The sequence below is a fragment of the Piliocolobus tephrosceles genome, chromosome 2, assembly GCF_002776525.5.
Source record: "Piliocolobus tephrosceles isolate RC106 chromosome 2, ASM277652v3, whole genome shotgun sequence".
Lineage (NCBI taxonomy): Eukaryota > Metazoa > Chordata > Mammalia > Primates > Cercopithecidae > Piliocolobus > Piliocolobus tephrosceles.
In genome coordinates, this window is record NC_045435.1 from 93545616 (window position 1) to 93558836 (window position 13221).

Genomic DNA, 13221 nt, shown 5'->3' on the forward strand with positions numbered 1-13221 from the left:
TATTTTTAGTAGAGACAGAGTTTCACCATGTTAGCCAGGCTAGTCTAGAACTCCTGACCTTGTGATCCGCCTGCCTCAGCCTCCCAAAGTGCTGGGATTACAAGAGTGAGCCACCGCGCCCGGCCAAGTGAGTGGGACTTTTAAGAGGTGTTTAGGTCATGGTATTAATTAATATCATTATTGCAGGAGAGGGTTCACCCGCTCATGCTCTCATTCTCTCTGTCTTTTTGCTCTTCTGTCATGTGATGCCTTCTGCCATGGTATAGCACATCAAGAAAACCCTCACTAGATGCCAGCACCTTGATCTTGGAAGTCCCAACCACCAGAGCTGTGAGCCACACCTTTCCTGTTCTTTATAAATTACCCAGTCTGTGGCATTCTGTTGTAGCTGCACAAAATAGACTAAGACACTGGAGCTCTAATATTATGTTTCTGAATTACATTGTTCAGTGTGAAATTTCCTTAAAGACATTAAATGATGCTGAAATTTTTGTTCCTTTCAGCTCATGTGAGCACAGTCTTTAATTTCCCAGAGTTTGCTTTTCACCCATCTCTTTGGCTCTTCTCTAAGCCCTTCACCTGGTTTTAATTGGTTGGATCTGCTTGTGGTTTCATTGACCGTTTAGAACATTAGTCTGAAACACCTATCCCCAAGAGCATAGTTGGGATGAGCAATCTTGGTGAGAGCCATACTCTATGCATTTTACATAGTCTGAAACCATTCTTATTCATTCTTAGTGCATATTTGACATGTCCAATCCAACAGATATTGAAGAAGAAATGTCCAAAACACAAACTAACACACCTAAATTATGATTGAAAACATATGCACGTCCATCCGTCCATCTGCTAGAGCAGAAGAATGCAGGAATCTATGCATGTATGATGGCATCAAGTGCTCAAATTAGGCCAAGAGGTGGTTTGCTGTGATTGTTCATGAGGCCCATGGGCTAGTGAGGTCCTTTGGTGGATTCCATCACCACTGCCTTCTTCAGGGGTTTCTCCCTCCAGCCCCAACTGTCATGCACATGTTGTTGCCCAGCAGCTGCCATTTTTTGATATGATCCTGACCCTGCCTACTTGAAGCAGTTGCTTGCTCCTGGAGAGGCACTTAATCTCTTCCTTGGGACTTTTTAGGAATTGGGAAATAGAGTAAGCTCCTCTTTGCTGTCCTGGCATTTCCAATAAAAATGTTAAGAATTACGGTTTCTCCCATATGGTAGAAGCTGATCTATGGTGAAGGGAAGAAAATGAAGCCAATATGTAGACAGAAGCTGAAACAAAAGATGGAGCACACCCATATGGCCTCACTCCTGCTCTTTCAGGTTTCATGAGCAAATAAATTCCATTTCTATCTATGGTATTTCCAATTGGATTTCATTTACTTACAACCCATAAACTCTGAATTCTTCTTACACTTGAGGTCCTGGTGGGGTTGGCTGGTTAGCCTTCTGCCAGTGCTACAGATATGGGGAGTGCTGACCAGGCAGTCCAGGGGAGGATGCTCTAGACCTAGATCATGACCTGGCATCCCAATGGCAGCAACATCCCTATCATGCAGGTGTTACTTCAAACTATTAGAACACAAAGCTTGTAAGCATCCAGGTCACAAAAGTAGCTTGCCTTGTTCCAACTCATTCTAAGGCTGACTACGTGGGGAGAGAACATCAAGCCAGGGGACACTAGTGTCCAGGCCCCCAGTTTCTACATTTGTCCATGTAAATTGAAATTCAGATCCATGGCTTGTGGATATCAGCCTTCTGTGAGGATAATCAGTTTGAATCAATTCTCTCCAATTGATCATTTCTGGGGCAAGTGCACAACAGTTTCTGCACTGTTAAGTTTTTGTGGCACACTGAGTACTGACAGCTTCCCAGTATAGCAGCACCCTGAGGCCTTTTGCTATTGCTCAGTCTTCTTCTCCTGGCACCCACAGCCCCCCCGCCACATGTCTGACTTCAAAGTTCCTGCAAGCTCCTGAGTCTTGTTTATTTATTGTTTTTAGAAGCTCATACAGTTTTGGGGTATTTTTTTTTTTTTCTTTTTTTTTTTTTTGAGGTAGGGTCTGGCTCTGTCATCAAGGCTGGAACGCAGTGGTGTGATCTCAGCTCACTGCAACCTCTGCCTCCTGGGCTCAAGCAATCCTCCAACCTCAGCCTCACGGGTAGCTGAGACTACAGGCACGTGCCACCATGCCTGGGATTTTGTTCTTTTGTTTTGTTTGTAGAGACAGGGTTTCACCATGTTGTCCAGGATGCCTTGAACTCCTGAGCTCAAGCAATTCACCTGCCTACGCTTTCCAAAGTGCTGGGATTACAGGCATGAGCCCCTGTACCCAGCAGAAAAGCTCTTATAGTTTTCATATATCAAAAATTAGGACTTCATGAAAGAATCTGATAATATTAACATTTTTAAACACAGAAAGAGAAAAATGTTTAGGTGAAGAGGTTATTTCCAAGTCACAAACCTACATAATGTGTTAGGGCAACTCAAAAAACTACAGTTCTGGAACGATTATGCAGACAATAGAAGACTCTAGGGGGTAATTTGATAAAGTATACAATGGAATTTTGTTGTTTTTTTTTAATTCTCATCTCCTCCAAAATTCTTTTAGGTTGACCCCAGACAAGTAGAGGATCTGAAGGTGAGGTTTAGAGGCTCTCTTGCTATTAGGAAGAAAGCAATACAAGGGAAGGGTGTGGAAAATGGATGAGAATTGTTAATAAGCAAACATTTCCCAGTATCTGTACTGTCCATGTGAATTAATTATAAACAAGAGCAGTGCGATAGCCTGTCTCAAAAATGGTCCCTATAGTCTCCCTGGCCTGGTAATTCACACTTTTGTGTAATCTCCTTCCATTGAGTGCATCCTGGACCTAGTGAATCACTTCTAACATGTAGAATACAGCAAAAGTTATAAGATATCATTTCCCAAATTAGATTGCTGTGACTCTGTCTTGCTGGCCCTCTCTCACTGTCGCTCAAAGCCTTTGCCCTGGAAAGCCAGCTGCCATCTTGTAAGCTGCTCTATGGAGAGGCCCAAGAGGCAAGGAACTGATGTCTTTGGACAACAGCTGGAGGACCCGAGGCCTCCCATCAGCCACATGAGCGAGCATGCAAGCGAATCCTCACTGAGTCGAGCCTTCACATGTAACCAGTGGACCTTGGTCCAAACACCTTGACTACAGCCTTGTAGACACTCTGAGTCAGAGAAGCTGCATCCAGAGTACTGACCTATAGAAATTGTGAGATAATGAATGTTTGTTGTTTTAAGCTGATAAGTTTTGAGGTACTTTGTTATAATACAGATTACTAATACAAATGACAATGTGAGAGCCAAGAGAGACCCCACCTACTTCTCCAGCCTTATTGTTCACCACTTTTATCCTGTGCTCCAACCATAACAATTTAATTTTTTTGTTTGTTTGTTTACCATTTCCTAACACTCTATTTGCTCTGGCTCATTGGTAGGTTTCTGCATACTCCATTCCTACTTCCTAATATACTAATCTTTACCACCATCCCCCCAACTTCTTTGTCTGTCTAATTCCTACTTCTTTTTCAACTCTTAACTTAAACATCATTTCCTTTGGGAACCCCTCCCGGAGCCTCCAGGTCTGGGTTAGTGCCCGTGATAGTGCCCCCATCACATCCTGTGTTGTATTAATGTTTACTCAAAAAATGGGCTGTCCACCAACCCTAAAAGGCAGTGATTGCCACCATGGCAGAGATTGTGTCTGTCTTGCTTATCACTGCCTTGTGTCTCCTGAAGCAGGCACAGAGCCTGGCATATAATAAACAATCAATAAATATTTGTTGAACATTGTTGAGAACTAGGAAAAGAGGATTGTAAGGAAGGAAGATGGACTGCAAGCTAGAGTAATTAACCCCTACAAAAGTAATCAAAGCAACAACAAAGGAGACCCAAGCTTGGGATATTTCTGAAAGTAGAGCTCATGGGATAGGAGTTAGGAGGCTTAGCTGTGTGTAGGGCAGTTGAAACTGTTCTCTGAGGTTCACGTGTAAAAGCGGGGTGCTTTCCACAGATGCCCAGGAGTGAATTTAGGTGGGGTGTTGTGATGAAATCTAGGGGTGGGAAAGGAGGGAGGCTGTATGGAAGAACAAGTCGGGGGCGGGGACTTTAATTGGATGTTCACACCAGAAGTACCTGTCTTGTCACAATGTTAAAACACTTCCAAATCTTCTGGTTATGATACTCTCACAAGGCAGAGGCATTTGGAAAACGTGCAAAGCATTTCTGGGATCTTAAAATGTGTCATTTGTCAGCTTTACCATCCGAGTCCAGTTCCATCATCTATCTTGGACCTCAATTTTCTGGCCCATAAAATAAGAGGTTCATCTAAATCATTGCTGAAGTCCCTTTAACCTTTGTAAAATAAATAATTCCTCTATGACCTGAAAGAGTGAGCAATTGGCTCATGTTACTGGTATAAGTAGATTCTCCTCAATGGAATAAAATATAATAATCTCAAACAAAATAAAAACATGCACCATAGCAACAAAGAAAATTAAGGGCTTATTAAAAATAGAAAATGATAATTTTACAACATCTGCGTTCATCTCTAAGGCACTTAAAGGAAAGTGGTTTGGGCCAAGGCAGATGAGTCAGTTCCCTCATTCCAATCTATTTGTGATTCCCATGAGAACTGCTGTCACTTTTTAAAGACTCCTTTTGCAAGACACTTGTGATCTAGGGGTAAATGAAAAAGGCAGGTTACAAAACAAGGCATACAGTATGACTTCTCTTGGCATGTTGATGTACTTACACAAAGAAAACCTTTTAGGAGGTGGTATACCAAAAGGCTAACTGCAGTGCTCTCTGGATGGTTAAATTAAGGGTAATTTTAAATTATGTTGTTTTAGCTTCTGTGGCTTTTGCTTTTGCCCATTAGAAACATATTATTACTTCTTCAATAAGTCAAGCACAAAAGCTTTGTCAAAACTCCTTTTATGTCCAAACTTGCATATCCGGAGTAGTATAAGCCTTGCAGAAAGAAGACTGTGCCGCAGACATCATTTTATCAACAGAGCTCCAGCAATCTGCAATGTGAGCAGGCTGGCTGGGCTCCCCGGGGCCTGCGTCCAGTCCACTCTATACCTCCAAGCATGTCTCTGATGTACCCTTTGGAAAACAGAGGGATTATTTCCTCATGTTTTCAGAATTTTGTGTAGTAGAAACTTTGATTAGGAAAATGAGGCCTCTTCCAGCTTTTAATTATTATAGCATCCATAATTCTTTTTAAATAACATTTTCCAAGATTCAAATAAAATGCACTATAAGTTGATTGTAGACACTTTGGAGAATATAAAAAAGTAAAAGTAAAATAAAAATCACCTATAATCTTACCACTCACAGAAACATGTTTCATCCATTGAAACATGTTGGAATATGTTCTATTTTTTTTCTTTGCTCCCTCCCAAGCTTACATATGTGAATGTCTTGATGTGAACCAGTCATGTCCTATTTTTTCCATACAAAATTATATCTGAAGCATTCTTCCATACAGTTGTTTTTCAAAAGCATGGGTTTAAGTGGATTCATGAGATGCTATCATACAAATGTGTCGTAAGATACTCTCCTATTGTTGGACAGTTGGGTTGAAGTCTTGCTTTCTTTCTTTTTTGGCTACTGTGAAAATACAGTTATTATATTTTCCTGGATTGATATTTTTGTCATGACAAAATGTACCTCTTTCTCCCAGCAATATACTCCTTGGCCCTTTAACTCACTTTATCTTCAGTTTCTATTCGGTTAATGCTTGCAGTGTTTGTAGTGTTTTCAATCCTTGTGCTTTCTAGTAAGCAGCATATAATTGAATTTTATTTTCCTTGATCTAGTCCAACCTTGTTTGTCTTTTGATAGAATATTTAGTTCATTTATATATAATGTGGTTGCTGATATCTTAGGGTTTAAATCTACAATATTATTATTTGCTTTACCTCTGCTGTGTTCCCTTTTTCTCTTTCCCTGTCTCTAATTTAATCGTCTTTGTCGTTATTTCATTTTCTCTCCTGTTAAGGTTTATCAGTTATCTATCTTTTTGGTCGTTACCCAGGAGATTTCAACATGTGTCCTTGACTTTTGAGAGCCCAATATAAATTAGTACTCTTATCATCTTCTTCAATTTTGTAAGGTTCTTAGATCATACAGCTCAACTTACTCCTCTTTTTTGTATAATTGTTGTCATATATTTTAATTCCATATGTACTTTAAACCCCACAAGACACTATCATTAAAATGGTGTTCTACAGTCAATAATCCTTTATATTTATTCACATATTTACCTCTACATTTTTTCTTCATTCTTTTGTGAGTTTCCATACTTCCATCTGGGATCATATCCTTCTGCCTGAAAAACACCTTCACTATAGCTTTTATTACAGATCTGATAGTGGTAAATTATCTCAGTTATTGTTTGTCTGAAAATGTCTTTATTATCCCTCTATTTTTGAAGGCTATTTTTGCTTGGTATAGAATTCTATATTTGTAGTTATTTTCTTTCAGCATTTAAAAAAACATTTAAATTTTTAAATTAACATTTAATTTAATCTGAATTTTATTTTTTATTTTTTATTTTTTTTAGAGACAGGGTCTCCTTCTGTCACCCAGGCTGGAGTGCAGTGGTGTGGTCACAGGTCTCTGCAGCCTCAAACCCCTGGGCTCAAGTGATCCTCTTGCCTCAGACTTCCAAGTAGCTAGGACCACAGGTGTGCATCACCATGCCTGGCCAATTTTTTACATTTTTTGTAGAGAAGAGGTCTCATTTTGTTGCCTAGATCACTTAAAATTTTAACAACATTTAAAAAGTTTTTTTATTTTAAAAATGTTTAAATGTTTAAAGATGCATTTTTATTTCCATTATTTATTTTAAGAAGTCAATTGTCATCCTTACTATGACTTTTTAAAATGCAATGTGTCTCTCTTTTTTTCTGCCTTTTAAGATTTTTTTCTTTAGTTTTGTTTTATAGCAGTTTTACTATGATTTGCCTAAGTATGATTTTCTTTATAGTTACCTTACTTGGATTTTACTGTGTTTCTTAATATCTTTAATCAAGTTTTACATCTTTCATCAGTTTAGGAAAATATTTTGCCATTTTCTCTTCAAATATTACTTCTGTACCATTTCCTCTTTCCTTTACAGAGTTCTAATTATATGCTTATTAGATTTTATTTTTACTATCTCCCATTTGTCTCTTAAATCTTTTCTATATATTTTTTTCTTTTTTCTCTTCATATGTCATATGGATATTTTCTATTAACTTAACTTCCATATTACTAATTCTCTCTTCAGATACATCATCTAATCAGCTATTAAACCTATCTAATGTGTTCTTAATTTTGTTTACTATATTTTCCAATTCTTGGATTTTCTTTAAATATGTTTAAAAATATATTCCAATTCTCTGGCAAAAGTTTTCATTTTGTCATCTGCTTTCTTAAGCATATTAATAATAATTATTTGAAAGACTATGTTTAGTAATTCTAATATCTGGATCAACTCTGTTTCTGTTTTTATTGTCTGATATTTTTCTTTCTGCTGTCTCTTGATATCCTGGGAATTTTAGTTGAACATGAAATATCATATATTAAGTATTGTAGAAACCCTAAATGAGCTTTTAGTTTATGGCAGGCGGTTAGAGTTAGGACAGATTATGTTAATCCAATTGCAGATTGAGGGTAAGTATCAGTTTTTTTGAGGTATAATTTATTTTTAGCTAAACTTTACTCCCAGGATGTAGGTCTCTAGGGGTTCCATCTGAAAGCCTGAGTTATTTACCAGCGTCTCTCTTTTTCAGTGGGACTTCAACACTAATTTTTATCCCCCATCTCTCTGAGGCTGTAAAATCTGTTAATCTCTTCAACCTCTTAGCTGACACTATCTGCTCAGTTTCTCAAAGCCTACACTATTAGTGATTTTTGTGATTCTGTATCACATAAAAGTCTCTTTTTGTTGCTTAGCATCTCTGGCTACACCACTCATGAATCCACAGATCTTTTGTTTGTTTTTGTTTTTTTGAGGCAGAGTCTTGCTATATCACCCAGACTGGAGCACAGCGGCACAGTCTTGGCTAACTGCAACCTCTGCCTCCTGGGTTCAAGCGATTCTTCTGCCTCTGCCCACCAAGTAGCTGGGACTACAGGCACATGCCACCACGCCTGGCTATTTTTTGTAGAAATGGTGTTTTGCCATCTCCACAAGACCAGCCTGGGTTGGCCAGGCTGCTCTCAAATTCCTGACGTCAGGTGATCCACCCACCTCAGCCTCCCAAAGTGCTGGGATTACAGGCATGAGCCACCATGCCCAGGCTGATCCACAAATCTTTTGAGGGGAAAACAGCACAGAATGTCAGGTCACCTTATTTGATTTCCCGTGTATCCTGAATCTTGGATCCTCAAGTTATGGCTGTCTTGGTAACTTTCCAATCCCTAAACAGATTTACTTGAGTCTGAGCTTTCTAGCAGTTTTCAGTAGGAGGTTTTTTCCTGCAACAAGCTAATCTAGCATTATCCTCTTTTTTTGCTACTCTAAATATTACTTCAATTAGCATCCTTATACATAAACCTTTATCTATATATCTCCACATTCCTTAGGATAGATTTGCCATAATGGAAATTTCTGAGTCAAAGAGTACACATTTTTAAGGCTTTTGATACATACTGTCAAATTTCTTTCTAGCAAGATCTTATCAACTTACATCACCAGCAGCACTGTGTGAGGGTATCCAACCCAAACTGTTAATTGATTGCTATATCATATAGTATGCCAAATTTTATAATAAGCAAAGATAGCCTCAAATGCTTGGAACCAATTTATTTTTACTCTTAAAATCAGAGTCAATTACCCAACATTTGTTGAAGAGGAAAGCAGATGTAGGTATTAAAAACCTACAACATGATTGGCATGTTACATATGCTACCTAAAAAAGTTCTGTTTTATAGGTATAGTCCATTACGTCAATGCCCCAATTCCTGACCTGTCTCTACATACATGTTCTTTTCACTTCTAAGACTCATTGATTCAGAGTTCAGCAATGTGACTTTCAATGGGATTGCTGACTGACATGATACAAGAGGTGTGAAAAAGCATTTATACCATTGGGCCAGTGTTCTTGCAGTTTTGCCACATCCATTAAAAGGGCACGCTTCCCCTAGCTTGTTGGCACCAGGACAAGGGGAAGAGACATGTGGAGCAGAGCCATGCGAGATAAACTTCTCCAGCCAACCCACAGATGCATGAGGAAGCCCAGCCAGAATCAACAGAGCCAGCCCCTGCTGACACACAGACATGTGAGTTATAATCATAAATGACTGTTATTTTAAACCCCTGAATTTTGGAGTAGTTTGTGGGGCAGCAATAGCTAACTGATAAGAAGGTATCATTGTATACATTTTACGAAGGAGAAAACTGAGGCTTAGATAGATTCAAGTTTATAGCCAACCTCTGTTACATACTTACTTATTTTATGCTAGGCGCCTTTCTAAGTGCAAAGCTTATGTTATCATGTTAAGTCTCCTCATAACCTATGAAATAGATTCTATTACTATTAGAATAGAACATCCTTCTATTACTATTAGAATAGAACATCCTTCATGTTACAGATGAAGAAACAAGTAACTTGCCCAAGGTTATACAATTAGTAAGTGGTGAGTCTGGCATTGAAGCCAGGCCTCTCTTATTCCAAATTCTATATTTTATCCACCTCATTATGCTGCTTCTACTAAACTAGATATAAGGGTGTGGAGGTCTGGCAAAGATAGGGGGTTAAGTTAAAGGCCCTGAACCCACAGAGCTTACAACCTGTATGGGAAGACAAATGCTTTGTGTACACACAAAGCATTCAATATGAGTACAAGGTAATGTTACAATATATCAGTGCCAAAGGCTTTTAAGGTCATGTCTCCAGTTCAGCGCACTTCGTCTGAGCTCCACACATGGTGATCTGCAACTCTGTGCCTAACATCAATCACTATTTCCCACTCTGATCCATTCTGTACTTGACAGCTATCTTTTTTCTTTTTTCTTTTTTTTTACATCTATCTTTTAAAATTCAAAATCTAACCATATTGAATCTTGAGGAATCTATGCTAAGTGAAATAAGCCAATCACAAAAGGACAAATACTGTACGATCCCCCTTATGTGAGGTACTTAGAATAGGCAAACTCATACAGACAAAGTACAAGGGTGGTTTCTGGGAGTTTGGGGGAGGGGATAATGGAAAGGTACTGTCTAATGGGTATAGAGTTTCAGTTTTACAACTTAAAAGGGGTTATGGGCATGGATGGTGATGATGGTTGCACAACATTATGAATGTGTTTAGTGCCACCAAACTGTACACTTACAAATTGCTAAGATGGTAAATTTTGTTATGAGTATTTTACCACAATAAAAAAATTTGGAAGAAAAAAGTGTAATCACTTCCTAGCTTAACACCCGTCAATGGCTTTCACTGCTCTGAGAATAGAGACCAAAACCATGAACACCACTTACACAGCACTGCATACTCTGTTCCGTGCTCACCTCTTTAGTCTTATTCAGCTCCAATTCTCCCACTTGCTGTTTCCCTCTTGTTCTCCGGCTTCACCACCAGGGTTCCTGGTGCTGAGGGCCTTTGCACATGTCATTCTTCCAGTATGAACTGCTTTCCAGAGCGCTCCCACCTCTATTTAGATAGCTCACATCTTCAAAGTAGCCCTCCATGATTTCTCAAACAGGAGCACGTTTTCCTGCCATCCTCTTTTAGAGCTCTTGGTTCTGTTCTTTCACTTTACTTTGTCACTGGTTTTATTATATACTTGTGTGCTTATTTGATTAATTTTGGTCTTTCCTGCTAGATTTTGATCTTCAGGAGATCATGGACAGTGTCCGTCTTGTTATTCAATGCAGCTACAGCATCTGGCACAGGACTTCACATGAAGTGATAAATTAATGGCTCAATGAGACAAAGTACAGGAGATGCTGTTGGCTCCTGCTCCTACCACATCCCCTCAGCCCTCCTCACTCCCTTGTATATTGAAGGCTTTCTAAGGAACGTACCTGGGATTCTCCATCTGAGGGCTTTCTCTGGAATGTTCAGTCCACAGCTGTGGGGCACAAGGAAGTGCTGAGACTCCTGAAAACAGCTCCTGCCAAGATGGATGGCAAAGCCTCCCCACTACCCTAGGGTGGCTCTAAAGAGCACTCTACACAGCCTGCAGAGTTTCCCTCTGGAGGGAGCTACCACTTTCTGCAGTGATGGCTTTAGTTCACCCTGTGTTTGGCTTCCTTCCCTTCCTTGTCTCACTTCTCACTCTCTGGTTAACTTCCTGGTACCACCTCTCAAATAAACCAACTGAAGAGAATGTCACAACGAATGAAAGTCATGGGAAGGGAGAAGATATCCCCATAGAGGGGTGATTTGGACAGTTTCCATGCAGCAACTGGGATGTTAATTGGACTTTGCAAGCCTGGAATTGGAGCATGGATGCAGCTCTATTTGCAAAGCTACAAAGGAGAGGTGTAGAAAAATGAGCAGGCTGTATTGGATCTCCTTCCCTGCCCACAGAATGAATGACTTTTCTGCTCTAACAAGCTGTCTTTGGGTTGTGTTAAGAATTCTTTTCCATCGCCTTCAGGAACCTTCCTTTTCCTAACTGGCAAATTTTAATGTGACAGTGAGATCATTTGTTCTTTAGGTCACATTGCCAAATCAGCCCCATTACTATTTGTGCTTTTACAAAATGTCCCTTTCACAGTACAGGATCAAATACTTGACAGAATAACAAAATATGGGACAGAGCAAATTAAATAGCCTGGTCTCCAACCCTCAAAGTCAGGCCAAGGGCTGGCAATTTCTCCGGTGAACTAAGGAGGAAAGGGGTGACAGAAATCTGATCAGAGTAGCACAAACAGAAGGTTTCTTCTCCTTCACCCCACAGTCATTTAAAATGTCTGTCAAATGATTGCCCCCATCCAGCTTGGCTGTGAACCAGTAGATTCAACCAGACTAGAAGAGGGTTTTTTGGTTTATTTTTCTCTTTTTTTTTTTTTAAATAAAGGAAGCGAAGCCAGCAAGCTTACAGCCTTCTCTTTGATGGATGTAATTCAGTCCAAATGCCCAAATGTACATTGCAGATTCTCCAAAACACTGATAAATATTCCAAATGATATATTGCCTACTGAAGGAAACTGTTGAAGAATGGTGTTCCCCATGCAGAACTAGGGACCCAAGTGTCCCTCTCAATTTGGTGCAAGAGTTCCAGCAGTGGCAAGACTGCTTACATAGCATCTGGGTAAAAGTCAACTCACCCATAGCTGGGCCTCCACAAGCTCATCTGCAGATGTTTTCTGGATAGAATTTGTGTATGATATACAGCAGATCGTTTAGGTTGTTTGAAAAAAATATAAGGCAGACTCTCAGTGAGAAACTCAATAACTGAACATTCATTACTATGTTCCAAGCTTTCTGAGGCATTATTCAAGGCAGAGACCTTATCTATCTCGTTATTTTCAGAGTTTTTACCTGGATATAATGTATCCTTCAGTACTGCACCTCTTGACAATAAACCAAAAATTTGTGCAGGCTGATGGAGATACACAGTGGAAACTAAGTCAGGGACTACAGATGACTCTGGAGTCTTGTGAAGAGCTGACTTGTTCAGTGTTTCAACAGGTGGAGTCAATGCTAAGTGAAGCTGGTCATTCTAGCAGAATGAAAAGATATTCAGGGAGAATTGAAATGGACCATAGGGAGAAAATTAAAGGTCAATACTTTTTAAATGAGTCTCTCTCTCTCTCTCTCTCTCTCTCTCTCTCTCTCTCTCTGTTCTCCTTCTCTCTCTGCTCTCCTTAAGCATCTTGGGTTGGAAATCCTGTCCAACCTTGAAGGGCCAAATGACAAGGTACCTCCCTACTGCCTTACTAGTTAATAGTTAATATGTACTGAACCATCACTATGTGATAGACATTGTCTCAATAGCTTCCCGGGCTTATTCTATTTAATTTTACACTGCCATATACTAAGATAGAGAAAAAAGTCTTAAAATGTGGCAATAGAATTTCTGTTATGAAAAAACCTGTCTTTTGAAAGCACGAAGTATTTGATGAGTATAAGGAGATCGCACAAACTGGTTCACTGAGTGCTCTCTCCAATGCCCTTCCGCCGTGCCCTCCATGCTGGAGATAGAGAACTACAATCTCCATCTCCAGACTTCATGCAGG